This window comes from Crocodylus siamensis, chromosome 12 (assembly GCF_052110815.1).
Source record: "Crocodylus siamensis isolate JL-2025a chromosome 12, ASM5211081v1, whole genome shotgun sequence".
NCBI classification, from domain to species: Eukaryota; Metazoa; Chordata; order Crocodylia; family Crocodylidae; genus Crocodylus; species Crocodylus siamensis.
In genome coordinates, this window is record NC_143406.1 from 28,393,879 (window position 1) to 28,419,286 (window position 25,408).

Here is a 25,408-nt window from a genome sequence, read left to right on the forward strand (position 1 = left end):
TGTGGGTTTAAACCTGCAGTATCATGGTTTATCTACCATCTTCTCATCATGGATTTATTTTTCCTGTGAACAGCAGTGGCTTTTTTTGTACCCAAAAGTCTATTTGGTATAACCCTAAGAATGGCCAAGAATAATTATACATAAAAAATATGAAAGCTTCTGGTGAGTGGTCCCAGTCTTAGAGTGATCTTGTGGGTGAGCTCTTGTTTCTGTGTACAGGTTGCCCTCACTGTATGCAGTACATATGTTCCTGGAAAACTGCATAACTCAAATTTGCATAAAGGGAACCCAGTTTATAAGGTAACAAATAGAGATACGTTCTCATGGCAGTCAGGGAGGGAGTGGGCCTGGGGATAGGGGAGGGGCATGGCTCAGCCAAGCGGGTGCAGGCAGGTGGTGTTGGCTGCTCCCGGGGCTGCAGCAAGGAGCAAAGTGGAGGGAACAGTCAGCGGGTGCAGGGTGCGGGAGGATGTGTGTGTGGCTCTTGCTGCTGCATGCACCCCAGAAGGGCTGGGGGTTTGTGCTGGGCTCCTCCCAGGGAAGGATGTGCTCCTGGATCTGTGCATGGGAACAGGGCAGGCTGCTGCTGGGGGCAGTGGTGGCACTGGGCTCTTCCTGGCTGGGGGCTGGGCTGGGCTGCACTGCACTCGGGGCAGGCAGCGGTGGCACTGAGAGGGGGGCTGCAGCCACCCCAAAATTTGCCGTAGCCCCCTCAACCTGCCCTCCCAGTGCTGCTGTCCGTTCATCATCTGTGAAATGGGGATAAATAGCACTGCCCTACCTCAGCAGAGTGTTCTGAGGATAAAGGCATAAAGGATGGGAAGGTGCTTAAGTACTGTAGCAAGGTGGGCTGTGTTTGTTTACAAAGAAAAATATAAGATGTGTTGCAGTGCAAGCCTCCTCTCTAGTTGGTACATCTCATCCCTGCTTTGGGTAACAACTTGTGAATATTACATTTCCCAATGTCGTTATTTGCAAACTTTTATTTGTTTACCCAGCTGTAACATCAGATTGATTGGACATCTGCTTTAAGTAGTATTGGGCTCATATCACTCTGTTACAACCTCCTCATCTAAAGTATGAATTGCTTATACTATCCTCTTCCTCATCCTGGAGCCCTGCTTTATATATCCTTGCCTACTATCCCAACAGTCATAGATTTCATAGACATTAGGGCTGGAAGAGACCTCGGGAGATCATCGAGTCCAGCCCCCTGCCCAAAGGGCAGGAAGTCAGCTGGGGTCATAGGATCCCAGCAAGATAAGCATCCAATTTACTCTTGAAGGTGTTCAATGTAGGTGCTTGAACCACCTCCGCTGGCAGACTGTTCCAGACCTTGGGGGCTCGGACAGTAAAGAAATTCTTCCTTATGTCCAGCCTAAAACGGTCTTGCAGGAGTTTGTGACCGTTCGACCTTGTCATCCCTTGGGGCGCTCTGGTGAACAAACGTTCCCCCAGATCCTGGTGGTCACCCCTGATAAACTTATAGGTGGCCATCAGATCACCCCTGAGCCTGTGCTTTTCCAGGCTAAAGAGTCCCATGGCTCTCAGCCTGTCATCGTAAGATCTGTTTTCCTGACCTTTGATCATGCGCGTGGCTCTCCTCTGGACTCTCTCAAGCTTCTCCACATCCTTTTTGAATTGTGGAGCCCAAAACTGGACGCAGTACTCCAGCTGCGGCCTCACCAAGGCCGAGTACAAGGGGAGAATGACATCCCAGGATTTGCTCGAGAAGCATCTATGGATGCAAGCCAGCGTTTTGGTCGCTTTACTAGCCGCAGCATCGCATTGGAGGCTCATGTTCATCTTGCGGTCAATGATGACCCCCAAGTCTCTTTCTTCTGTAGTGCTATCCAATGTAGTCATTTTTTCTTGACTTGATATGACTAGTCTGACATGTTCCCAAAGACAGATTTTCTTCTTGATCACCTCCTGCAGATTATACAGGGATTATGATTGTACTTCACATGATGCACCTTTTTGGGATGAAATTTTCCATGATAGGCATCCAACTCAAGCTAATTTCTGTCTGCCCATCTGTTTCCAAATTTTAGCCAAAATGACCCAGCCATTTTCCAGGAATGAGAGGATGGAAGATGGTGTTGTTTTCCTCCTGTTAAAGAAATATTTCTTTGAAAAGTTCTTATAACCCCCTAAGTTTCCAAGCAGTGACCTGAAAAGTGGTAGGGGATATATCTTCTGGTAGCCCTGATGGAAATCCATCAAGACTAGACCAAGACTGGGAACAATTGCAGTTCTCACATGATCAGTAGGAACTTCTTAGGAATTAAATTTCCCAGGTTTCATTTGTCCTGAACATGGTGCAGGCTAGCGTGAGCAGGACTTTTCTGAAATAGCAGCTTTGGGTTGCTGCTGCTTATGCTGGATCCAAGTCTGGGCTCCTGACCTGGAGCAGAGAGCCAGCCTCTCCAGTGCTTTCCAGGCTTTCTCCTAGGCTACAGCAGTGCATAGGAAGCAGTCGGGAGGAGCAAGCACAAAAATAGTCCAATAAACCAGGGTGAGGATCCTGTCCTGTGTGGAAGGCCATGGCACACATGCAGTCTCACTGGGGATATGGTATTCTGGAACTCTGGTTTCTACTTCCTGCTCTACTACCAGGCTGCAGTATAACCCCATGTTTTTGGCTCATTTATTTAATTGTAGACAGTAAGTCCTTCTGAGCACACTGGAACACTGATATTTATTGAGGCTCCTAGGAACGCAGCTGAGTACAGCATACCGTTATAATGTAAATCCCTGATGACCGAAGTTACTAGTAATTGTACAAAAGTTCTGCCTGCGGAAAGTCAGTTGCTGTTTTGGGCTGTGTATCTCTCTCTGTCAGGCCTGTATTAAGGAGTGCTCATTAGAAACTGTTGGAAGACTAAACACAGTAAAGAAAAGTGATGAGCTATGTTTTGCTTTCACTCGCAACCTCTGAAACCTAGCTGACTTCATTTGGCTCATAGTTACTAAACTTTCCAGGGAAACTTTGAAGTGAAAAGACTTGTTTTCTCACTTCTTTACTGCTACCACTGCAGTTTTTTTCCCCTCATTTATAAATTATGCACTGATTGCCCTCTTGAAGTTGTCTGGTTTTAGAATTTTAGGCTCTCCAAAGGGTTTTTTTTCTGGTTTGCTTTAGGTCACTTTGTATGGTACATAACTGACTGCTATTTATGGGGATTTGATTTATTACCTCACTCCCCAAAATCTGTTCTAGCTATTTATAGATTTTCTTTCTTTCATTCTTTCTTGCTTGCTTTCTTAGAACCACAATTCCTCACAAAATAGTCCAGTATGGTTTTGAAAAAGAGAAATTCCTTCTATGCTTAGCATCAGCCTCATTCATAAACTGAAAAAGAAAAAAAGAAAAGAAAAGTCTGTAGTAGGCATATCTTTCTTATGTAACTTTCTCTTTATGTTCTTTCAAATAACCTCAGAAGAATATTTGAATCATTCTGATTTAGCCTTAAAAATACAGTTCTCCAAATTTTGAAATCCACATTACTTGAGGCTTCAGATGTATTCAAGTTTTAAAAAGTTAATGGCAGCTGGTTCAGGTGGGAAAGACTTTCAGAAAGACTTTCCCACTGGTTTTCTGTTAGTTTCCATGTCTGTTTGTGGACTGAAGTATAATAGTGCAGCCCTGTGTCCTGGGCAGCAGCAGCACCTGGAGCAGTGCCAGCAGCTTTGGCAATACCTGTTTTTTATGCTCTGTCCCCCATTGGCACCTACTGCTGCTGCCCACATTGCTCTTCTTAGTTGTCCCCCACAGCAGCTACTGCCCTGCACCCACATAGGTTCTTGCCCCGAGGGGATTAATCTTTCCTTTATGTTGTTCATTTCCAAATGTGGGTTTCAAATAGGCTAATACAAATGGGTGTCTGCTAAATCTGTCACTGAGAAGAGGCAATGGAGTCCTCCTATGGTGTGGTATATGACTGGATACCTCTGAAGCAGGCTACGCTTTCTAATCCCTCTGTTAGAGCTATTTTCTCAACTAGAGTCCAGGCTTCCGTGTTTCTCAGACCAGTTTTGCACTGATGTGATTTCATGGACTTCAGAGAAACTACTCTTGATTCATGCTGAGGCCAAGATCTTTTGTATTTATATATCTCTTACGGGCACAGCCGATGCATAGTCTTTCAGTTTCAAATCTTTCCCAAAGTGTGTACAGGCTGCTTGCTTTGATCCACCTGTCTCAGTGTTAGGAAGCAGAGTTGGTGTGGTCTGATGAAGAGGGTGCTTGACAAAGCCATAGATGAACTGGATTCTGTTCTTGGCCTTGATACTGACCTTGAGCAGGTTTTCTCACTCCTCTGTATCTCTGTTTCCCTTCCTCCCCCTTGTGTATTCAGTTGTGTGTTCAGCACAATCCCGCTGGTTTTGTGTGCCTAGCATCTATTTTAGTGAGGGCCTGATCTTGGTTGGGACCTCCAGCTAGTACTGTAATACAAAATATGTTGTATAATATAACACTGCCTAAGTAGAGATCTGCGATCTCTGGGATTTTTTCATTTAATTGGCTACCCTAATGCTAGCCTTCCCTCTCTGTGTGTGTTTGGAGAGATGTGTTTTTCTGCCAGAGAAAAAGGCCATAGCATCTCTAAGATCTAACCACCAAATAGTAATAAAACCAGCAGCTAAAGGAGGAGCCATAGTCATCCTAAACCATGAAGACTAAATAAAGGAAGCCAACAGACAGCTCTCTGACACGACCTACTACAAAGAACTACAAGAAGATCCTACTCCCCTGTTCACCATGAAACTCAACAATACCATCAAATCATTTCCATCAGGACTACAAGAAAAACTACAGACCTTGATCCACCCCCCCACTACCTAATCTGGGGACTTCTTACATGCTCCCTAAAATCCACAAACAAGGGAACCCTGGCAGACCTATCATATTCAACCATGGGTCCCTAATTGAGGAAATATCAGGTTTCGCTGAATCAATCCTAAAACCGCTCGTCACCCACAGAGCAAGTTTTGTCCAAGACACGACAGACTTTCTACAGAAACTTAAAAACATAGACCACCTTCCCAGCAACACCCTCCTAGCCACCATGGATGTTACCAGCCCATATACCAACATCCTACACCAGGACGGTATCCAAGCCTGCCTTACATATCTGCAGGAACAAGATTACAACTCAGCATACAGACCCAAAGATATTACTGACCTTATACACTTCATTCTCACACACAACAATATCACTTTTAATAACCAACACTTCCTCCAGACAATTGGAACAGCTACGGGCACCAAAATGGCCCCCCAGTATGCCAAACTTTGAATGAGCCACCTGGAAGAAGACTTCCTCAAGAACTGCACCATAAAACCCTTGCTATACTTAAGATATATCGATGACATCTTCATCATTTGGACTGAAAACCTGCAATCTCTGATTGAATTCCATCAGAAATTCAACAATCACCATCCCTCCATCTCCTTTTCTCTAGAATACTCCAGCACCAACATCTCCTTTTTAGACACAACGATCAGGATCTAGAATGATAAATTACAGACCATGTTATACAAGAAACCCACAGAGCAGCATACATATCTGTACAGAACCAGCAATCACCCTAAACACACCAAAAAAGCTGTGCTATACAGCCAAGCCCTCAGATACCACTGAATTTGCACTGAAGAGAACACCCGGGATTGCCACCTCACCAATCTTAAAAAGGCTTTCACCCAACAAGGACACTCCTCCAGAGAGAGAGGTCGCATGTTTGAAACAGCCACCTGGATACCCCGTGAAGAATTGCTGCAGTACAGAAGAAAACCCCCTACAAATTGCACACTGCTGGTTATGACACATACTTCAAACCCATACTGAAAATCCTCAAACAACTGCAACCCACACTAGACAGAGACACTACTCTTAAAGAGATCTTCCCAAGGCCACCCATCCTAGCCTTCAAACAAGCACCAAATCTCGCTAACCAGAAGCAGACTTCCCAGAACACATCAAATGGATCCAGACCAGGCCATGACAAGAAATGCAAAACCTGCCAACACATCTCCACCATCAACATTTTTTTTCCAACTATTTAAGTTGGTCTAATAAAAGATACCAGATTCACCCAAAGAATTTGTCTGTTTGGAGAAGTAACACATATAAATAGGGTGCTTTCTCTGTGAATTACCCTGCATATCGTTTTCTTTCTCTCTTGCCTGACAAAAGCAGCTGTCTCTTAGCACTGCTATTGTATTGTGGGCAGTTGCTCATGTAGTTGCATCTAACAGAACAAACAGTCCACTGAGCACAGAACTTCTTTTCCAAGGGAATTGTTGCTTGGCTTCTAATCAAATGGATGCCTTTTAGAGCCATAACATCAAGTTATTCAGTATTGTCATATGGGTATTCTGTGCTGTTTTCCTTTTGTTACAACATCAACATTTCATTAAGCTGAATGTTTATTATGCAGTTTCAATTATCTGAGCCATGCCTCTACAGACACTCTAGCATCTCTGTGGTAAAGCTAAATACTTAATTTAAGCATCTAGCTATTTTATGTGGTAGAAAAGAAATCTTGTAATTCTTCAAGAAACAGGCAGGAGAATAGTTGCAATAAAAATGTTGAAAAAAGAATATTCAAGACAAGACACGGTGATCTGCCTAACAGTGGAACTGATTTACTCCATCTTTTTATCAAATGGCAGGATTAGAGACTGGGGTGAAATTAATGGCAGACACAACATCCTAAAAGAGTAAATTGGCCAGATGACTGACTAAATACCCCTGGGTAAACTAACCTGTTTGGTATGTAGAAAAAGTATAGTATGGGTTTTTCTGTGATTTAAAAATCATTGGCTGAGGGATTCTTATTAATATGCAGCACCACAACCTCATCCTGTAGGAGAGCACTGCAGCAACTAGAGGAAAGAAGCAAGAAACAAAGGCTTTGTCTGCATTTACCTGCAACTATGTTGGCTACAAAGGACTAGCTCTCAGGATCATTATAAATGCTACTGTATTATATGGGATGTGAAGTTTTAATGAGATCATAAATGCAAACTTTGACTTAGGAGGGGTGCTGGCTACCTTAACACAGGCGTGCGTGCGCGCGCGCACACACACACACACACACACACACACTCTCACTCTCCAATAGTAGTGTATAACTGATGTTGGTTTATACTTATCCGGGCAACTGAAGTCTGCTGACAATGGTCAGCTTCCTCCAGGGCTGTGTTTTCTCCAGAAGGGGGTTGTCTGCTTGTCCTTCTGTCTCAGAAGGTGGGGTGCTAGATGAGAGGGTTCTGCTTAGGGTCCCACTTCACTGCCTTTTATCCCTTCTCTGGCACACTTCTCTGATCCTCCAGCATTATCTTGGCTGCTCAATCCAGAGGTTGCTGTCACATGGGGATCTTGAGTAGTGCATGACAGCTGTTAGTCACAGTCACTGGGGGTTCCACCCAATGGTGCAGTTTTGGGAGTCCATCCATGACTTGATTGATTCAATGGCTGTGTCCCTGAAGGTTTTAGGTGGCTTGATTAGCTTAAAATGGCTTGTTGAGTAGAGTTTTTTAATGGCAAGTTCCTCTGGCTAGGCTATTGTCAATTAACAGCCAGAGGCTCTTGCTTTGTTATTCATAGATTTCATAGGCATTAGGGCTGGAAGGGACCTCAGAAGATCATTGAGTCCAGCCCCCAGCCCAAAGGGCAGGAAGCCAGCTGGGGTCATAGGATCCCCGCAAGATAAGTATCCAATTTTCTCTTGAAGGTGTTCAATGTAGGTGCTTGAAACACATCCGATGGCAGGCTGTTTCAGACCTTGGGGGCTTGGACAGTAAAGAAATTCTTCCTTATGTCCAGCCTGAAATGGTCTCGCAGTAGTTTGACCGTTCAACCTCGTCATCCCTTGGGGTGCTCCGGTGAACAAGTGCTCCCCCAGACCCTGGTGGTCACCCCTGATAAACTTCAATTCAATTATCTATGGATTCATACATACTCACATTCTCATTCATACATACTCACATTGCCCCTGTTCTCATTAAGAAACTGGGGGGCTGTGGTGTCGACACCCACACAGTCAAATGGGTTGCCAACTGGTTGGAGGGCCGCACCCAGACAGTGGTGGTGGATGGGTCATTTTCAACCTGGAGGGATGTAGGCAGTGGGGTCCCCCAGGGCTCAGTCCTTGGGCCCGCACTGTTCAACATCTTCATGACTCGGACGAGGGGGTAAAAACACCCTGTTCAAATTTGCTGATGACACTAAGATGTGGGAGGATGTGGGCATGCTAGAAGGGAGGAATAGGCTGCAATCAGACCTAGACAGCTTAAAAGGGTGGGCAGATGAGAATAGGATGGGGTTCAACACCGACAAGTACAAAGTGATGCACCTGGGGAGGAACAACTGGCACCATACCTACAGGTTGGGGAACTCCCTTCTTGTCGGTAGAAAGGCAGAAAAGGATCTTGGAGGTATCATTGACTCCAAGATGAACATGGGCCAGCAGTGTGGGGATGCAGTCAGGAAGGCCAACCACACTTTGTCATGCATCCACAGATCCAAAGAGGTGATCCTCCCCCTCTATGCGGCACTGGTCAGGCCGCAGCTGGAGTACTGCGTCCAGTTCTGGGTGCCCCCATTCAAGAGGGATGTGGACAACATGGAGAGGGTCCAGAGGAGGGTGACTCGCATGATCAGGGGGCAGCAGGGCAGGCCCTATGAGGAGAGGCTATGGGACCTGAACCTGTTCAGCCTCCACAAGAGAAGGCTGAGAGAGGTCTAGTGGCATCTTACAAACTAGTCAGAGGGGACCAGCAGGCACTGGGGAAGTCCCTGTTCCCCCAAGCACTACCAGGAGTGACCAGGAATAACAGTCACAAGCTGGCAGAGGGTAGATTTAGGCTAGATATCAGGAGGCGCGACTTCACTGTCAGGGCGGCTAGAGTCTGGAACCAACTTCCAAGCGAAGTGGTGCTGGCTCCTACTCTGGGGGTCTTTAAGAGGAGGCTGGATGAACACCTCACTGGGGTCGTTTGATCCCAGTACTCTTTCCTGCCAATGGCAGTTGGACTAGATGATCGACTTAGGTCCCTTCTGGCCCTAGAAACTATGAAACATTCACTCAGGGGGACCAGCCCAATATGACAATACAATTCCAGTGATTACAATTTCAATGTATTTTTATAATAATAATTTTAGTAATACAAGGTATGACTTACTCTAAAGAATACATTAGTTAAAAGTTAAATGGTATGAAGCATAAAATACAGAATGTCAGGGCAAAGATGAGACAGATGAAATATAAAAATGCATTGTGAGAAATGTATAAAAATGCAGTGTGAGGTAGTGAGGATCAAAGGCCACTGGGGACAGTAAGTGAGTTAGGTTAGATGCAGTCATGTAGACTGATTTAGCATAAAACTTTAGCCAGATATGGGAAGTGTGCTGTGAGAAATAGGTCTTAATCAAAGGAGTAATGTGTTCACCAGGATATATTTACAGTCATGTTTTCAACGAACCTTGGCTTTTTTTGTCTTTTACAGGCTTTTCTTTGAAGTGGTTATTTTAGTTATTTTGTTTTCTTTAGTGGCACTTAGCTCAATTGATATGTCGATGTGGTTTGTAAGTTTCTCCTACAGAAAGCCACTTCAGCTCTCTGGCTTGCTCCAAGCCTTGCCATACCCATGCAGTGAGTCACTGGGTCTCTGCAAGAAGGGGCTTCTTGTTACAACTCCTAGGAGCTCTGTAGCTGTACTGGAGCAGCTGAACTCCTCTTGGGTAAAGTGCACCCTGGGAAGGCATCCACTGCTTAAGAGATCATGGCAGCTGGAAAAAGGTGTAAGTTGGTGGTATAAGCATTACTTTTCTGTACAAGAGTGGTGTGACCTTGTCAGCAAATAATAGAGTTCTGCTACCACAAAGGAACCTTGTATGTGAATGCACTCAGAAGTTTTACTGGTGGAATCTGATTTGTGCAGCCGAATTTTGCAGTGTGGAGTAGGTCTGGGAGACAGAGGGAGAGGTCCATTTTGCATGGAATTGTTGGCTACTTGCACCTAAAAATAGTTTGCACTTGGTTGTCAGCACTGAATAAATTCATGGTATGGGGAGGGGTCAGTATAATAATAGAAAATGGCATATTTTTGTCAACATGTTATCTTATGTTTGTTTATTAGGGTGAAGACAGACATGGCAGGCAGGAGAGCAGCATGGCCACTGAAAGTGGTAACAAGAAAATAGCTGCTGGCAGTAACCTCCTACGGAAATGGTGCTCAGAATAAAACAGAATACATAGATCATACAGCATGTGGACCACTCATCATGCAGTTGATTATGTACCTTTCACAATGCCCTGGGAAATCTTCCAGATTGGAAGCTCAGCATCAAAATGGGTAAGGAAGAACTGCTGTATTGAGCAAAAAAGCCTTTTGGGGGTAGGAAAAAAACAGAATGAAGTCTGAAGTGTCAGTCTTGGGGTATGACTTGCTTTCTATTCTGTCTGAAGGTCTCAGACCTCTGCTTCTTTTACTTAGCTGTGTATTCCTTGTATTGCTTACCGTATAAATCCATACCCATTCTGTAGTGAGAAGCATGCTGAGAACAAAAAATAGAAAGTCTTCTCGTTATTCAGTCTTTATACGTATGGAACTCCTTATGCTTCCTTCCTCCCTTGTGCCCTGCTTCCTATGTTGCTAAGCATGCTGCTTCTCCTCTGCAGACTACTTCTCAAAAGCCAGTTTCACACAGACTTTGTTTCCTCTCCAGTGATAACTTCAGAAGCTCCCTCTTGCCTGAACGTCAGAGCTGTGTGAAGCTTTAGTTGTTGATATCAATTTGGCAGAGACTCAGTTCGATTCGGTGGCTGAATCTCCGAATCTGAATCAAATCAGGAGATCCATTAATCTCTCTGAATCGAGTTGGAAGCCTCTGATTTGATTTGGACAGATTTAGTGATTTGGCTGTACAAAAAGCTTGATATGTTTTTTCTATGTACCTTGAGGTACCAGGAGTGGCTCATGAATGCTGAGATGGTGGGGCAGATGGAACATCCCGTGGGAGCGGGGGGGGGCACGTGCTCTGCAGCAGACCCAGAAGTGGAACAGAAGTACTTCTGGTCCATTTCCGGGTCCGTCGCACAGCACGTGGGCAATCCCCCCACTCCCTGGCTCAGCGACCGGTGCCTCCTGGGTCTGTGGGCGGGGCACCTGGGGTTCTCCCACATCTGATCGCTGAGCTGAGGAGGTGCAGGGGACGGGTCCCCCGCGCACCTGGAGGCAGATCCAGAAGTGGGCTGGAAGTACTTCTGTTGCATTTCCAGGTCTGCTGCCGAGTGCATGGGGGACCCCCCCACCCCACTCCCGCGGGATGCTCCATCTGCCCCACCATCTCGCATTCATGAGCCATGCTGGTACCTCGAGGTACATAGAAAAAACATATAAAGCTGTGTCTATGGCCAAATCACTGATTCTCTGAATCAGAATTCAGATTCAGCTAAATCGAATTTTGACAGTGAACTGGATCAGTGAATCAAATCACTGTCCCCTGAATCGGGTTGAATCCGAATCAAATACTGCCTACTATGCACACCCCTACTGAAAAGCTGTGTTATGCATTGTCTCTGTCTATGCTAGACAAATGCTAGCAGGAAGATACTCTGTTTGTGTTATGGTAGAGCCTGGGGCCCCTCTCATGGTTCAGAGCCTTGTCATGCCGGGCTAACAGTTTCAGTAACATGTTGCAAACCATCACGTCAATGTATAGTGCTCTTACACTAATGAAATAACTTCAGGTTTTAAATGTTCACTGATGAACCTTGTGGTTACATTTCAGATTATTTTGTTACTTTTCCTCCAGTACAGTGTACACAAAGACCAAGAGTTTAAGAATACCTAGAGGATTTGGATATGTAGTTTCCACATATTTTAATGGGAATCAAACATTCAAATTGCATTGGTAGTTGAGAAAACCTTAGCCACCAGAGTTTTATAAATAAATTATATACACAGTCACATGCACAGAGTATATTAAGTGTCATGATTTTATGCAGCATTAATTTGATGCTAAAAGGCTTTTTGGGGTCATATTCTGCGTTCATCTCCCATATACCTCCAGAACTTCAGTGGCAGTTTCAATTGCTGTAAAATTATACTGCAGTCCATAAAGGTTTTTATACCAGGTCCTTAATACTAGCAATCAGAAAGCAAAATTATATGGTCCTGATAAGTAGATTCTTTATTAAATAAACAACTCTGGGTGTGTCTATACACCTCCCTATGGTGACACTACTGCGCCATGCTTTAGTCCTTCCAAAAGGAAATACTAAAAGGATGTACAAAAGGAAGTACTAAAGCATGGCACAGTAACTGCCCATACTGTGCCATGCAGGCGGTGTATGGTTAGTTTTAGCCGCTACTGTGTCGTAGCAGCACACTAAAATGGGACCATGCTAAATACAGCAAAATAGCTGCTGATCATGTGTAGACTCATGTGATTGCTGTGTCATCATAGCATGTTGTGTGGCAACCGCTATGACAATGTCGGGTGACATGTAGGTGCACCCTGTGAGTACTTGTTTACAACATGATTGTATGAAGTCAAGTTTTATGCACTAAAGATTGCCTGAGTAATTCTGGACACTTCACTCAGAGGAAAATAAGAGATCTCTGAGTAGCAGCTTCAGGGGAACAGTTTCTGATGTGTTAGTTAAACACAACAGTTTTAGAATCAGATCCTTGCTCAGTGAAAAGCAGCTTATAATTGTATATTTTAAAGTATACACTAGAAATGTAGCTGTGATTTTTTAATACTTGCTCATTAGTCTTTGTTGTTGCTAGAACCAGATGAAAAGGGTAAAAATATATGAGTACTAAAATCTGAATATTTTACAAATTTTATTTGTAACAGGTAAAAAAAAGAAAAAGAAATCATTGTTATATTAATTTAGTGTTACTGTTTGCAATCATTTAGAAATAAAAGTAGCATTACTGGTGGAATATAATGGAAGACAGCATAAAAATGTGTTGGTAAGATGCAAAGAGTGGTAGGTGATATGGTTTGGTCACTTTTGGTTTCTGAACAAGCATGTTCGAGGAAAATATAGCCAAAATTTTAATATTCTTACTACTTCCTTGTGGTTATGATTATTTGTCTGAGAACATCAATGTTATGCTACTAGTGTTATGGACTGTACCAATATATTTGTTGACAAACAAGAAGAATTCCAGGAGGTGATCAGAATATTTCCAGGTAATTTACTGTTCTGAAGGTATTTTAATGGATTTTTCAGTAGAAATATGAAATGATCTGTTAACCATGCATACTTCTCAAAATGCAAAATAGATTTTGAATCAAGGTAGACATTGTCATGTTATGAGAAATCTGCTTTTTATCTCTGTACAGATTTGAAAATGAGTAAAAAATACAGTAAAGGACAGGGAAGAATGTGTTGGCAACTTTTCTTTGATCCATGTCTTAAGGGTAGAATTGATTGACACTGTGCATCTATTCCTGGCCTAGGTTGCCGAAAGGATATTTGCATAAATGAAATGCCAGCTGTCATGTCATCAACTGTCACCTCCTGATCTTTTTCCTTTCCAGCTCCCATATCTTACAGAACAGGTGTACAAGTTGCTAAAATAGCCCAATGTGCAATAATGGCATCTTAGAAAGAAACAGTAACTGCTAGGTCTAGTGCACATTGCATGGAATGGATGACGAGCATTGATTAAGCCTTGATGAATTTGTGCTATTAGGTAACGATGACCATATGCATTGATATTAATGGAAAAATATAAGTCTGCAAGGAAAGGCCTATCGTATGTGCCAGGAGATTCTTCGTAGAGCACTGGGACCTGTGCATTAGTAGTGCGTCCTCTAGGAAGCCCTGCCTCTTCATCCTCAGCTGGTATCTACTTCTAAACTCCTGTGTTCCAAATGCATATTCAGTTTTGCTAGTGATATTTTGATCCAGCAGAGAATTCTCCACAAGGCAGTCCTTGTAGAGAAAGAGTATGTCCAGAGGTGACCTGAGCAGGGTGCGGGGCCTGGGGCAAATCAGCCCATGCAGGGCCCTGCCCCCAGTCAGATCCCTTGGTCCCTGGACCTGAAGAAGCTGCCACTGCCATTGGCAGTGGTGGCAGTGTGTGGAGGGGGAGGAGTAGCTAGTGGCTGGATGTCGAGCTGCCACTCCACCCAGCTCCACGCCGCCACGGGACCCCCCAAAGCAGGGGGCCAATTCGCTCCCCCACCCCCATTAGGGACAACCCTGAGTACATCTTGTGCGCAACAAATAATTTTGGAAAACATCCCACATTGTACATGTAATCCTCAAATTTACACTTCAGAGGACAAGGCTGAATGGGAATTTGATGAAGTTTATGTTAACTGTTGAGTCCTTTTTTTGCCTTTTATGTAGAAACTAAGGCAATATCTGTAGAGAAATTCTCCAGTATTTTTCTGGCATAGACAACAGGATGTTATATGCCAAATGTGTGTGGATTTTCTTGTGCCATGACTGGATTGTATTGCTAGACAGCCCAAAAAAGAAAGCCAGTTTGTCCATTGCACCATTCCAAAAGTAGTAATAATACTGTAGTTAATAATAATACTGTTATGCCTTATTGTGTTAGATATCATATAATGAACCCCTATAAGAGAGTTAAGTCCCACCCCAAATGTTTATAGTCTAAAACCTCAGTGTGAAGAAAGGTTGGGAGAAGCTACAGGGGTGGAGTAATTAACCCAGGTCACACAGCAGGTCAATGTGAGAGTCAAGAATAGAACCTAGAGCTTGGAGGTATTTAATACCCAGTTTGGGAAGTAAGTACCAGATGAGGTTGCCAGTTAACCCAAGACCAGCACTGTAAGTGCAGATGGGAAGAAGGAGCTTAATGGGTATGTAGATTCTGGTCTAAATCTACTCTCTGTCACTTACCAGATATTATAACATTTCCTGATTTTACAAGCAACAATTGTATGATGAAATTGGAAAAGAAAGTATTTTGTGGATAAAGGGCAGTAGTTACACAAAGCCTGGTATTACAGCTCCAACACATCTTTAATGCTTAGAAGCTTAACTGTTCACCAGCAATCAGTCAAAGGCAAAAGGCCAACAAAGCACTCAGAATTGCTGCATGTTTGTCAGTGCCTTGGAGACGGTAGCTTTTGTATTAATGGAGTTAAGCAGCTATTTAAGACCTGATTCATAAAAGCTTTATGTGCCACTGAACTCCAATGGGATATTTTAGCAGTTTTCTGAAAGTGAATATCTTACTCTACTTCTTGACTTGGGGCATAAACAGACAAATTTTGCTGAGTTAAAAGGGGAATGTTCTATGACTCCATGATTTACCCCATACAAATTACTTTCATAGAATCATAGAAAATTAGGGTTGGAAGGCAGCTTAGGAGGTCATCTAGTGCAACCCCCTGCTCATGGCAGGACCATCCCCAACTATATCATCCCAACCAAGTCTTTGTCTAGCTATGTCTTAAAAACCTCTAAGGATGGAGATTCCACCATTTTTCTGTGTAACCTGTTCCAGTGCTTTACTATCCTTCTAGTGGGAGAGTTTTTCCTAATATCCAATCTAAATTCCATTTGCTGTAACTTTAGATCATTGCTCCTTGTTCTGTCATCTGCCACCACTTGGAACATTCTAGCTTCACCCTCTTTGGAACCACCCTTCAGGTAGTTGAAGGTTTCTATTAAATCCCCTCTCAGTATTTTCTTCTCCAGACTAAATAAGCCCATCTTCTTCCACCTCTCCTCATAAGCCATGTGCCCCAGTCCCCTAACCATTTGCAGTGCCCTTTGGATTTTCTCCAGTTTGTTCACATCTCTTCTGTAGTGGGGACTCAAAACGTGACACAGTACTCCAGATATGGCCTCATCAGTGCTGAATAGATGCATAGAATCACTTCTTTTGTGCTGGCAATGCTCCTACTAATGCAGCCCAGTCTGCTATTAGCATTCTTCACAACAAGGGCACAGTACTGGCTCATATTCAGCTTACTGTCCACTGTAACCCCCTTTTTTGCAGATCTGCTGCTTAGCCTTTACTAGTCTCCAGCCTTTACTAGCGCCAGGGGTGACTGATGCCTCTTGAATCTGGAGGGGCGGGGGCGCACAATTTGTGGGTAACCAAGGGGCCGGCCAAAATCACCATATCCACTCCTATACTACTGTGCTGTGGCTTAGTGCCCCCCGCCCCACCCCCCCCAAAAAAAATGCTGCTGGTCTGCATGGCAAAACAATTGCCCTGTCCTGAGTGGTGCAGAGTTGGGGGCCAATCTCGGGGGGGGGGGCATATGCCCCCCATATCACCCCTTCCAGTCACCTGTGACTAGTGCATGGGATTGTTCTGTCCTAAGTGCAAGACTTTGCATTTGTCCTTACTGAACCTCATGAGATGTCTTTTGGTCCAGTCCTCCAATCTGTCAAAATCTCTCTGAATCCTAGCTCTAGCCATTGGTGTATCTACTAATGCCCCCAGCTTGGTGTAATCCTCAGTCTTGCTGAGGGTGCACTCCATCTCATCTTCCAGATAATTGATGAAAATATTGAACAAAATTGTCCCCAGGACCGGCACCTAGGGCACTCCACTTGATACCAGCTGCATACTAGACATTGAACCATTGATTACTACCCTTGAAGCCTGCTGATCAAGCCAGTTTTCTATCCACTTTACAGTGCATTCATCCAACTACAATCTGTTCATCCAACTTACACTCCATTCATCAAAGCTACTTACTTAGCTTGCTTGCAGGAATGCAGTGGGAGACCATATCAAAAGCCTTGCTAAAGTTAAGGTATATCATGTTTACTGCTCTCTCCACATCCATAGAACCAGTCATCTCATCATAGGAGGCAATCAGGCTGATCAGGCACGATGCTGGCTGTTCCTAATCACCTTCTCTTCCTCCAAGTGCTTAGAAATGGATTCCTTGAGGATGTGCTCCACAGACTTTTCTAGGGAATGGGGGTGAGGCTGACAAGTCTGTTGTTCCATGCATCCTCCTTTTTCCCTTTCTTCAAGATGGGCACTTTATTTTCCCTTTTGCAATCATCGCCAAATGTTGTAAAAATAATGACCAGTGGCTCTGCAATCTCATCAGCCAACTCCCTGAGTATGCTTATTCTATGGTAACTCTTTTGTATGCCTGTTCCTAAGATCCAGAAAATGAAAACTTAACTAGGGCAGCTTTTTCCCTAATGAACTTGGGGTAATCTGCCCTGATTTACATTTTACTTTCTGTAGCATAGAACCTGATACACATAAGAGTTTGCAGAGAATAGCTGACATACGGAAAGTTCTCTCCCTCTACGACTTGCTTTGGTATGATTTGTTTGTGTATTTATACCCTCAAAGGAATAAAATGCCACATCTTTAACTATCTTTAACTACTATTAAATGTTATTGCCATTGCAGTTGGTGATGTTTGCCATCCTAGTCTGCAGCACTGAAATAAACTTTGGATTGTGAAGAGAATTATCTTCATGGATAGAAAATTGCTCTATTAAAGAGGACATAGTGCATATGTATAAAAATTACAGAGGTGAGATGTTGAACTGTAAAAATATTTCTTGGGTAAGTGATGCAAAAAACATGTTAATAAATGACAAATTCACTTGTGTTGAAGAAATCTAATCATAATAATTTATTTCTGGAAATAAATATTAAGGAAAACAGTTTGGCAGAATACAGAGGAGAGATAGTAGGATGCGAGCCAAATTCAGAATTGGCAGAGATGAATGCAATTCCATTGACTTCTTGAGGGTAGTAATCACCTATGTCAGGTGTGAATTAGGTCCCAGACTACATAAAGGACAAACATGACCTTTTACAGTTTTCTAACAAGACTTGTCAGAGACTTTCACTCTCTTCTTTAGTCAACTCAGGAACTTTGCAAAACATTGATAATAAAATCCAAAGTCTTGACCTAGGTTCAATATTTTTAAATATTTTCCAAATAATAAGTATTTAAAAAGAAGCAAAGCAGTGTACTTCTGTATTGCAATTAGACTGATTTTTTTTTTCTGTTCCATCAGTAACTAGAGAAGATGTTATGCAGCAACTATTAAAGCTGAATGCTTTTCATTCTGGAGACCTAGATAATTTGCACCAAAAAGTATTATTAAGAAAAATGGCTGTGTGGCTTTCTGAACCAGGAAGGTTAATTTTTAATTCATTATTTTGAAACTCAGAAGATGGGAGAAAAGCTCATGCATTGCCAGTAGTTTAAAAGGTAAATAAGATCATATGGGTAACTATGGGCTCGTTAGCCTGACAATGATCCAGGAAAGACTGATATGGAATTTAGTCCATAAAGATTTAAAGACTGTGAGCCAATAAAGGATTCCAAGTAAATAAATCAACAGGGTTTGATTGCAAACAGTTCTTGTCAAACTTGTTACCAAAGTTCATTGATAAAAGTTATAACATAATAGTCTTAGAATGCAGGGCATCTAACTTTGTGCCATGTGACATCCAATTAAATATTAATAGCAGTGTACAAAATCAGCGGATTCTTATTATGGATTAAAAACTGGTTAACTGATATATAGCAAAGTGTACCTTAAAATTGGGACTTACTATCCAATGGTGGTGTTCTTAATGAATTACTATATATGACCCAATGCTATTCATTATTTTAAAGCAATGATTTGGAGGATAATAACAAGTACTTAATGGCAAGATTTAAAGTTTACACCTCCTACCCCCAAGGTGGTGTGGTAAATAATAATGAAGATTGGTCAGTTATATAAACTAATGCATATCATGCATTACAAATGCTTACAAGTATATTATTAGTTTTAGGGTCTAATTTTGTGAAGTACTAAATGGCCTCACTTTTGCCCTCAACTGTTGACTTCAATAGTATCATATGACTTATGTCGATTTGTTGTTGTTGCTTCCCTCCATGTATGTTCAAAACATGGGGGGCTGCCCCTCTATACCATCAGTTAGAGGTTCTTAGTACTTTCAAGGCCCTTAAGCTATAACCTTGGCAGGTCTGCTGGGTTGTCTGATTAGCAATACATTTAATTAGAGTTTAACATTTTATTTTTTTAAATTAAATGAAATTGAATTGAATTGAATTGGATTTTATTTATATAGTAGTATTGGTAGTAGGCAACAATTGATCGTCTGGATCAGGGTGTACATGTAATAGGTCTAGTCATATACCTGATGAATCCATTTGTGGCTGACAAGCCCAATTTGAGAGTGACGGCTTTTTACAAGTTTCACAGATCCATGTGCTCTCTAAGTGGGAGCCCAAATTTATAGCATGCTTCATTCTTCTTATTCACTTTACTTCCATCCTCTAGATCATAGTAGTTTCATGTTGAGCTGCACCCAGTACCAGCCGTTCCCTCCAGATCGGACGGGATTCTTTGCAGATTTCTACACTGATGTTGAACTACTTCATATAATTTTTGCACACATAGCACCATACAGGGTGACCCCACTTTCTAGAGCTGTCTCATGTCTCATTGTACAACATATTCTTGGCGATATGATCTCCCATTCACCTGACATGGCTGATCCATGTAGGTTTCTGGCAAATTAAAATATGTCCTTCCCTGACTATTCACTCGCTGACTAGTACAGGTTTTGGATCAGGCCCTTGAAGCTTTTCTTCTAGAATATGCTTTGGACACTATAGTAAGTCAGATCTTTATCCAGGAGAAGAAGAATCATTTTGGGATTTCATAACATACACCTAAAATATTTAAAAGACAATTTGTCATTTCAGCTTACAACCCTCTGTAGGCAAAACATCTTCTTTGGTTCATTGACTGGAAAGAGTCTTCATTCTTGCTAGTTCAGCAACCTGTATTGTTTATGTCTAAGTCACAGTCTGGTGGGAATAAAACATAGTTGTTTTTACGTTATAGTTTCTTGTCTTTGAGTATAATTGCAATTATGTCTTGTGGTTATAACAAATACTCTGAATGTACTACGAGGAAGCAGGAGGGAAGGGAAAACCTGCTGCATTGCAGTCCGGAGCCTATTCCCAACTCCACTTATAATTTACTTACAATGAGTTCTGCAAAGTATTCATAAAACAGCAGCGAGTCTCATTTACTAACACAACAGGGATGAATATAATTAGAAGTGTCTTAAAATGGACTTTTCCCCCCATAGATCAATTGTTCTTGCTATAAGTTTTGGTAAAACAATAAAAACAGTTTTTCATTGCAAAGTAGACTGTACAACATGTCTGGCCCTTTTTCTGAAAAAAGGCACATTGGAACTAAATGGGAGATCTCCAGGGATCCAGTGCTATTTTAGGTTCTCTGGCTGTCATCAAATCCAATGGTTCTGGAAATAAATTCCTTTCCTCACAGCTTAGCTGGTAGCAATAATCATAGCTCCATGGAGATCATGGATCAGTGCTGATACATTGATGCTTCCAGATAATTTTCTTCTCACACTCATTTTACTTAGATCTAATACTATCAGCTTCAGTGGGGTGCTTCCACTCAGGAGGTTGAAGAGGAAACCAGAATGAATTTTCCTATAATCTTTCATTTTGGAAACACCAAAACATGTGCCTCTGAACAAAGCATGCTCTGTAGGATCTCTGTCTGTCTGTCTGCCTTCCCAGGGGGTTAATGAGGAGCTGGGGAAGTCCTTGTGTCCTACCACCAAATGGCATGGGTGAAATTGATGAGACTCTTGTCAGAGTAAAGTGAAACTCCTGTCAGTTTTGCTCTACTTAGTGGTGGCAAGAAATGAAACTAAAAAGAATTATTCAGCCCACAGCCTCCAGGGTTCCCTGCCTCATGTCAACTTTGATATTGGGCTGCTGGGGAACCTGAGGCCTGGGAAGCCCTGACCTCTCAACCTGGGTGGAATAGTTGGGAAGGCAGGAGCTTGAAGGCTCATTTTCCTTTTGAGGGAGATTTTTAATCAAAGGATGAATAAAATTCTACTGTTAGCAGCACTGGGAAGTGTCACGGTGAGTGTTTGTCTGTAAGACAAGATGTTTTATGGCATGTCAGACTATACGTTATAGTACCTTCCTGCTATTCTAGGGTCTTTTGTTGCACTTTCTGTCTCCAGTGCTCCTCTCTGTGTTTCCATACTTTTTCTTTCTTTTTTCCATTCTGCCGCTAGTAATTCTTTTTCCATGTTTCTATCGAGGACCTCACTGATTCAGTTTTCCTATCTATGGTTGACCTCTCTACCTTTGTGGTTACACTTTCCTGATCAGTGCTGCCCATTAAGGTCAATTTGCCATGCTACTTGTCCAGAAGCTATTTCCATTTACCAAAGACTTCAACTTTCTTACCCCACATTGAGACCTACCAAATATGGTGCCAGTAAATTTCTTCTTCACTACCACACAGTAAACTTTTATTTATGATGGAAAGCAAAATTTGAAGATTTAGGGCCTTGGCATAGGTTACTTGTATAATGTCAGAAATATGTGGAATGTTGTGATGTTTTAAAATGATGACATTTTTGGAACAGTCTTGGGTGAAAGTTTCATGTTGTTTCAGACCTGCATGACTGTGACTTGTCACTAGAGGGCTGGCAAGCGGGGGAGAGGACGTGAGCCAGGACTCTTCTATTCCACCCCTGCGGTGGGAGAGCAGGAGGTGGGGATGGGGGTGGCATGTAGCTTGGAGGCAGAGAAACCACATGGGGTCTGTGGCTTTCCTCCTCCACAGTTAAGAGTAGCCCAGCCAGAACAGAGCATGGGAGGGAAGAAATCTTGAAAAACTGTTTGAAGTGAGATAGGGGTGGGGTGGGGTGGGGACTAAAGGAAGAGTGAAATAAATACTTTTAAAAACAATAGAAGACTAAACTCCTTATATGTGTCTCAGGGAATTGGTATTGGGATGCGGGGTGGGGGTGCTTGGTTTAGTGGCAGCTGGGGTCATGCTGGCTGGGAAGGGGGAGATGCCTTGGACTTGCGGGGTTGGCGGGAAGGAATAGCTGGGGTGCAAAGCTGAAAACCTACATGCTCCCTGCAATGCACAGAGTGTGCATCAGGGCAGAAATGACAACAGTTAGTATGCTTGCTGTATACAATACCCTAGAATGACCTCGACAAAATTAATCGAAAATAAACCTGAGTTGTAGTGGCATATCTCTGAAACATTCAGGGGGTGCTTCTGGCAGTTTACACCCTCTTAATTAATGACTGCTCTCATTTTCTATAACTTTATAAGGTTAAGGTAACATGTGCCAGGGTCCTTGGTTCTAGAGACAGAGTCAAACTCAGTTTCACCCAGCCCAGATTTTGAAGATCTGGACGTTGAGCTCAGTTCATGGTAAAGTTTGAAGAGTTTTGAAAATCAGGTCAGATTCAATTTAAAGCAGGTTCAGAGTTAGGCGGTATTTGAAGCTATAGCATTTCTTTGTGGGGGCATCTTTAGTTCTGGGAATTTCAAATGCAGAGTTTGAGAGAGCAAGAAATATTAAAGATTATTCTGTGGCATAATTTAAAACTCACAGCATGAGGGAACGTTCTGTTAACTTCACTGGGGTTTGAATTTAGTCCTGAATGCCTGTAAAAGTGCTTAAGTGGTCATTATATTGCATTTAGATAATTATGTCTCTTTCTCTCCTCTCACATTGTTAGTTTTTTTTCCACAGTGTTGTTTTTAATGTGGTTTTTCCTCTTCATCTGCTCTTTCCCTGAAAGTAGCCTAAATGTCAAATGGACCAAGATTTATGTATGGTATAAGGCTGTACATAATATTAACATAAATGTGCATGAGCATCATGACTTCTTATGTTATATAATGCCACAGACTTAAAGCCTCAGTTTGTTAAAAGAAAACAGGCCAATACTACATGTTGCTTTTTGCACTTCTGTCAGCATCTCCCTTTGCAGCTTTCTTCTCTGTCCTTTGCAAATGTTTACTGAACTTTTATATATTTTCTGGATGTATCTCAGAGAAAAAAGATACAAAGTAAGACAAAAGGAGCAGTCTAAATCCCTTATACACAGTAGAGTGTAAGGATCAGGTCTTCAACTGGTATAAATCAGCAGCATTCCATTATGTTAGTGAGGTCCTTCTGGTTGACACGAGTTGATGCTCTGTCTCACTAAGTTTAAAAAAGGAAATAACAGTTTAATTTATATGGAACAAGGCTACTGAGGCAAGTCCATTTTGTCTTTTCCCTTCTGACTCTGATGTGAGGACTCTGATGTGCTGTTCCATAGAACACTTCCTATAACTTCAGTTTCTGCTTGTGAGTTACTGGAACAGGTTCATAGACAGACTCCCAAATACGACTCCAAACTCTTCAGCAATGCATATGATGCTTTCCAGGAAGAGGCATGGAAAGCTGGAGACAAGTAAGTCAAGGGGCAAGGGGGATCACAGGTTTGTAGTCTGCCGGGAGGGGTTGGTGAGTCCGCAAGTGGGTTTCATAGTTCCATGGTTGGTAGGGTCAGAAGGAGCTCATCTTGTCTGCTCCCCTGCCACGGGAAGGGAGGGATACTGGGGTCAAATGACCCTACCAACTAGCCTCCTTTTGAAGACCTCCAGGGTAGGGGCAAGCACCACTTCCCTTGGAAGTTGGTTCTAGCTCCTAGCCACCCTGACCGTGAAGTAGCGCCTCCTGATGTCTAGCCTGAGAGGGTTGGTAGTAGGCCGGTGCAAAGCGACAAGTATTCACTTGGGATATGGATTTGGCTGACATGGAGAGACAGTAATTTGATTCAGAGATTTGAATTACTGCCTCAATTTGATATTGTTGAATCAGATCTTAAGATTCGGCACCACTTTGGAGACTTGGCCATAGACTAAACAGGCAGCAGTCCTTTTTCACACTGGACACAGCTGCCTCCAGAAGGTAAGCCTGTTGTGGTGGGTGGAGCGGGGAAGGAAGGGACAGACTGGAGGGAAGGATTGGAGCTGGGACAAGCTTCCTAGTTGGGGTGGGGGGTGCAGGACTTGGGGAGGCATGGGATGCGGGCATGGCAGTGCTTGGAGTGGGGGCTATGCCCTGCTGATGCTTGCTTAGCGGGGGGGGGAAGGGAAGGATGCAGGCATGGTTTGCTCCAGGTGGAAGGATGAAAGTAGCAGCAGGGCATAGCCCCCGCCCCCAAGATGTAGGTCTAGCACTGCTGGGAGCAGGGGCTATGCTCTACTGCTACTTGCTTCCTTCCTCCCAGAGCAAGCTGTGCTTGCATCCCATCCCTCCCACCCTGGCTGGGCAAGTGGCAGCAAGGCATAGCCCCCACTCCATGCGCTGCTGCACCTGCATCCTGTCCCCCCTCCCCGTGACTTGAGTCCTGTGCCCCCCATCCCAGCTGAGGAGCTTGTCCCAGCCCCAGCCCCAAACCCTCCCTTCCCCATGCCCTTTCCCTCCCCCCTCCACCCACCACAACAGACTTACCAGCTGGAGGCAGCTGTGTCCAATGTGGTGAGGACTGCTGCCTGTTTAGTCTATGGCTGGATATCTGAATCAGCTGGATCCTTTCTGAATCAATTCAGAGGCTTCTGATTCAACTCAGAGCTTTTAATTGGTCTCCTGTTTTGATTTGGATTCAGAGATTTGGTCTCTGAATTGGGCTGAATCTCCTCTGAATTGAATCAGCTACTGAAGCTTCACACAGCCTTAGTTGGTAGGTCTAGTCCAAGGGTGTGCAGGTCAGGGGACTACAAGTAGCCCTTGCAGGGTTTGGGTTGTAAAAATAGTGCAGCCTTGGGGTTGTGGAGAGTGGCTACACTTTCACAGACCTGCAGCTATACTGGCAATGCATGGAAGCACACATTGGCAGACATTACCAATAAACTGGTTTAAGTGATCAGAAACTGGTTTAAACCTGTAACCATGCCATCTGTAACAAAACAAATGTTCACTGCACATAAACCATTTTGAAAATGGCTGAAACTGGTTTGAGATAAACCTGATTGAATGTAGTATCAGACCTAACTGATTTGGGTCAAACTGCTTTATGCAATGTCTGTCCCAGACGCCTTGCTGGTTTAAGATAAACCAGAGTTCCCCAGCATTCTCTTGGGTTGGGCGGGACTCCCTGCTCCACAGCATGGCTAGCCCTCCCCTCTGCATGTGCCTGGCTTTTCCATGCTAAGCAGGGATTATTGCCCCCCACTGTCCCTCTGCTTTATGCGGACACCTCGGCATTAGCTAGCAGACCACATGCTGGCTACAGTCTGTGCTGTGGGAGAGACAAAGGCTTTCTGGAGCTAATCAACAGGTAGCTTAATGTCCTTCCTTGGAAATACTGTTTGAGAAGAACTGTTTGCTTCCCTCCCTCTGCCTCACCACACTCTGCTAAGCATGAATTCCCCCCTCCCCTCTGCCTTGCTGAGAGCTGTCTGTGTATTTGCTGGGCCTGTGCTGAATCAACAAATAGCTGGTAACATTCCTCTGTTTTCTTAATGGGGAAATAAGTGCTGAGATAAGGGTGATAAACACTGTTATCACCTCCCTGCC